Consider the following 5,281-nt stretch of genomic DNA (forward strand, 5'->3'; position numbering starts at 1 on the left):
CTCAGTACCCTATCTCTTCTTTTGACCAATTTACTAATCCTATTTGAGAATCTACTAGTGGAAGCAGAGTGTGACGTAGTTCATGGCAAGCCCCTTCCAACACTAATGGAAGAATTCACTCAAAAGCATGCTTTTTGTAAGTATTTTAATTTTCAAGAAGCAACTACCCTATATTAAGTACTTTTGCTTGTCAAAGTTCTTGTTATGATTTTTTTAGTTCTGAAAAGATTTTCGTCTTCAAAAAGCTTGGCATGTTGATAAAAATTGTTACAGATTCACTCTCTGCAGATTTCTAATCCAATTCAGATTCTTTTTTTTTTTTTTTCGCTTTTCGTGCCCAGCTTCAAATTTTGTTGTAGACATAATTGACGACAACAACAACAACAACAAAAAAAAAATAAAAAAAATAAAAAATAAAAGAAGTTATAGAAACAGAAACATATATATTTGTTTTGCTGAAATAAAATGTAGATTACGTGATTACCTCAAAATGCAATGCAAATTTGTTACTTTATATTGTAATATATATATATATAAAAGATCATAAAAAATTTCACTAAATAGGATTTAGTTTGCAAAACAAGAATTACAGACCTTGATTGGTTGATTTAGAATAAAATTTAAAACAAAACCCATACATACAAGTTAGCAGTTGCAGAGAGAGAGGGGGGCAAGCTTGACCTCAAAGATATAAACGTTGATAAAACAAATCAAATCCAAAATCAAGAACACAGCAAGACCTCAACCAATGCAAGCCAATCAATACCAGATCAAGCCAAGAAGATTCCGTTGCCCATGGTATCACTTTACTATTTCAGTACACTACAAGTAAGTAAACACTCCATTAGAATGACTCATCTATACTAAAATAAAAAAATTGACCAGGCAACAAAACTTCAACTCAAACAAGTATAGAACAGATCTCATATGTTAAAAACTTTTATGGTCGGATATCAGACTGAGAACCTAACAATTCAAGCTAAGTAAATGAAGAAAAATATCAAAGCATCTAAATTGCGTAGAATTTAACCTCCAGTACTCTCAGTTTTTCCCTTTGGTAAGACACACACCCATTACCCTTGTATAGGCCCTTTTATGGTCGGATATCAGACTGAGAAACTAATAATTCAAGCAAGAAAATTAAGAAAAATATCAAAGCATATCAAGTAGATACCCTTGGTCTAGGCCCTTGGTGGTCTCTCAGTTCATTTTCATATCTTTATATCTTTCTTCTTTTCTATATTTTTACTTTTGGGGGGCAGGGGGTGGTGGTGGTGGATAGGCAATCAGGGATGGGAACTAGCACAAGCTCAAACTTCGAAGACTAAAACCTGTCAACCAACATGCCTTACCATCCAGACATCTAACCCTAAGCTCCAAATTAGTGAATCATTCATAATTATATGGGTAAAATGAGCAAAAATTATTATTTACATATATATATATAATAATATATTATGTTATTGTTTTTAGACATATCATACTGGAACCATGTCCTATTTTTTTGAGATTTGCAATATCATACTGGATCTATTTTCGTATCCGTGTCCAAGTCCTTGTTTCCTAGCTTACCAAGTTACCACCAGTTAAGCTACTAGTTGCCATCTTCCCAAGTCAGATGATTTGCTAGTGCTCATTAATTCACCCTTCCATGCATGAGATTTTCTACTAAATTTCTCTAAGCAGGTCAATTTTTTGCAAAATTATATCTTTTCCTTCCATTGATGGAGAAAGAAAAATGCACTTGTATAAATAGGCTGCAATTCCCAGAATTATACACAACAGAATAATTTCAATGCAGAAATTTCGACTTGACCTCAGCTGGAACAAAATTACAGAACTTCTTGTTAAATCCAGGAAAGGAATCCACAACCGAACACAGCTGAATCTAGATGGAAATTTAAATTAAACATACTTGCAACATAAGTACCTGATTAACAGTGTCCTTGAGTCTAGCATTGGTATTCTTAAGGTTAGATGTTGCCCTGTCCACCTGTCAGATAAGAAGAAAAGCACTGTGATTTTTTTAAAAATCGTTGCAGCTTCAAAAACTTTCAAGAAAAGAACAAATTTTTGACCTTAGTGTCTATCTCATCCATCAGAGGGACTTGCTTATCCATTTCCTGCAACCATTGCATAACATAATGATCCAACATGATGTAATTGTCTCCTAAAGGCATATATTGTTATAAAGTTATGCCTTTTGGACTCAAAAATGCAGGAGCAACATACCAGCGCGCCATGCAAAGGATCTTCGACGACATACTCCACAAGATTGTTGAATGTTATGTTGATGACTTGGTGGTTAAGACGAAAGAATGAAGGGATCATTTACAGGATCTACGTGGAGTTTTTAATCACCTCCAAAAATTTCAACTCAAGATGAATCCTTTTAAATGTGCATTTGGTATGACTTCAGGGAAATTCCTAGGATACGTTATACATCATCGTGGTATTGAGATTGATCCTAATAAAGTGGAGGCCATTCAAAAGATGCCGCCACCAAAGAATTTACACGAACTTTGAAGTTTACAAGGTCAACTTACATTCATTCATAGGTTCATCTCAAATTTGGCTGGCCATTGTCAGCCTTTTAACCGACTCATGAAGAAAGATACCCCATTCATCTAAGACCAATCTTACCAAAATGCTTTTGATAGCATCAAAAAGTACCTTCTCAATTCTCCGGTATTGGGAGCACCTGTACCTGGAAAGCCGTTCATACTTTACATTGTTGCGCAAGAAGAATCGTTGGGTGCCTTATTTACTCAGAATAATTAAGCACATAAAGAAAATGCATTGTATTACTTAAGTCGCAGACTCACCCCGACGGAGCGAAATTATCCTCCAATTGAAAAAACATGCCTCACACTTGTCTTCGCCTCTAAGAAATTGAGACATTATTTCTTGGCTCATACGATACATCTTGTTGCATGGGTTAATCCTCTCAAATATGTCATGTCTAAACCGGTCCTTTCCAGACGCTTGGCAAGGTGGTCAATTTTGTTCAATGAATTTGAAATTATTTATATACCACGAAAAGCAGTGAAAGGACAAGTCTTGGTAGATTTCTTAGTTGGCCATCCTATTCCAGCCAATTGGGAAATTTCTGAAGATTTTCCCGATGAAGAAGTCTTCCTTGTGGACATCCTCCCTCCATGGATGATGTTTTTCGATAGGGCAGCACGAGCAGACGGGGCCAGAGCAGGAGTAGTGTTTGTCTCTCCAAAAAGGCATGTTATTCCATACTATTTTGCACTCGCTAAAAACTGCTCAAATAATGTAGCTGAATATAAAGCCTTGATCATCGGCCTTCAAATGGCAAATGAGATGAAGATCATGGATCTCGAAATATATAGAGACTCTAAGTTGGTGATTAATCAACTTCTTAAAGAATATGAAGTTAAGAAAGATGATCTAGTGCTGTACCATCGTTATGCCTCTCATTTGTTGGAACGGTTTGATAGCGTCATGCTAGAACACATTCCGAGGAAAGAAAATCGGATAGCGGATGCTTTGGCAAATTTAGCTAAAACATTGGCGTTAACTGATGAGGACCTGGTTGATGTTCCTGTATGTCAACGATGGATCTTGCCATAAGTTTTGGAAGATAAATTTGAAGAAAGTAATTTGGTTTCTTGCTGGACACAAGAGGAAGAAGACTGGAGGCTCCCTATCATTAATTATCTAGAACATGGAAAGCCTCCCGAAGACCTATGCCACAAGACTGAAATACGAAGACGAGCACCTCGTTTCATCTATTACAACAATACGTTGTATAGACGTTCTCATGAGGGTCTTTTCCTTCGCTGCCTTGGAAATGAGGAAGCAACCCATGCAATGAAGGAGGCACATTCTGGGATTTGTGGAGCCCATCAATCTAGTCTAAAGCTTCACTTTTGTGTCAAAAGAATGGGTTATTATTGGCCCACCATGGTCAGGGATTGCATGGAGTATGCAAAGAGGTGTCAAGCCTGTTAATTCTATGCTAACTTTATACACCAACCACCGGAACCATTGCACCCTACTGTGACGTCATGGCCATTTGATGCATGGGGATTAGATGTAGTTGGTCCTCTAGACAAGTCTTCAAAGGGCCACTTGTATATCTTGGCTGCCACTGATTATTTTTCTAAATGGGCGGAAGCTGCACCCTATAAACATGTGAAAAAGGGAACACTGGTTGATTTCATCAAGTCTAACATTATTTATCGATATGGTGTCCCTCGATACATCATCACTGATAATGGGACAAATTTCAAAAACAGTTGCGTAACTAACCTTTGTGAGAAGTTTGGCTTCGAACAACGTAAATCCTCCATGTACAATGCCCCTGCAAATGGTCTCGCGGAAGCATTCAATAAAACTCTTTGTGAGTTATTGAAGAAAATAGTCAACCAGACAATGAGCGAATGGAAGAAGCATTGTGGGCATATCGCACTACGTATCGTACACCTACTCAAGCAACTCCGTATTCTCTTGTCTATGGCGTGGAAGCAGTTCTTCCATTAGAACAACAGATCCCTTCGTTAAGGATAACCATACAAGAAGGTCTTACAAGTGAAGAAAATGCCATCTTACGTCTTCAAGAACTGGAAGCATTGGATGGGAAGAGATTAGAAGCTCAACAACAGCTAGAGTGTTATCAAGCTCGACTTTCGAAAGCATTTAATAAGAAAGTTCGATCTCGATCATTTCAAGTTCGAGACTTAGTATTAGCTGTTCGTAGACCAATTGTTATGAATCGCAAGGAAAATAAATTTGTATCCAAATGGGATGAACCATATGTTGTTCGTGAAGTTAATACTAACAGCGCATATCTCATTATTGATGAAGACGGAGTAAGAGTGGGGCCCATTAATGGCAAGTTCTTGAAGTGCTACTACCCACGAAGGCAATGCTCCTGATCGTATGAGCTTAAATTGCATTATGCTCCTGGCCCGCATGAGCTAAAACTGTGTATGGCCCCAATAATAATAATAATAATAATTCTGCATACTCCTGACCCGCAAAAGTATAAACTGTGAACGGCGAAACAAATAAACAATGACAACATCTTTATTAAACAAATAGAGATAATAAATCATTTGTTTTATTGCTGAGATTCAAAGTTACAACTTTTGGGGTTTGAAAAAAAATAAATAAAAAAAGGATGATAATCAATATTAAAATTCCATAACTACGATTTCGTCACGTTCTTGCCATAATATCTCTTCTAGTTACTTCACTACTTCAAGATCGTTATTAGAGATGACGTTAGCTTCTTTCACTGATTTTCGAT

At 36.9% G+C, this 5,281-nt stretch overlaps 1 long non-coding RNA gene across 1 annotated transcript; it reads right to left on the reverse strand.

Moving 5' to 3' along the window:
* Window positions 1-611: 611 nt before the first annotated feature.
* Window positions 612-2,139, reverse strand: LOC132314852 (uncharacterized). The gene is made up of 4 exons (XR_009483524.1): window positions 2,079-2,139; window positions 1,931-1,993; window positions 1,745-1,821; window positions 612-822 (listed from the first exon to the last, which is right to left on the reverse strand). It is a non-coding gene; the product is annotated as an uncharacterized LOC132314852 (long non-coding RNA).
* Between the last annotated feature and the right edge of the window lie 3,142 nt (window positions 2,140-5,281).

Source organism: Cornus florida, unplaced genomic scaffold (genome assembly GCF_030987335.1).
Source record: "Cornus florida cultivar Cherokee Brave unplaced genomic scaffold, ASM3098733v1 CherokeeBrave_3.0.0_Hap2_Chr06, whole genome shotgun sequence".
Lineage (NCBI taxonomy): Eukaryota > Viridiplantae > Streptophyta > Magnoliopsida > Cornales > Cornaceae > Cornus > Cornus florida.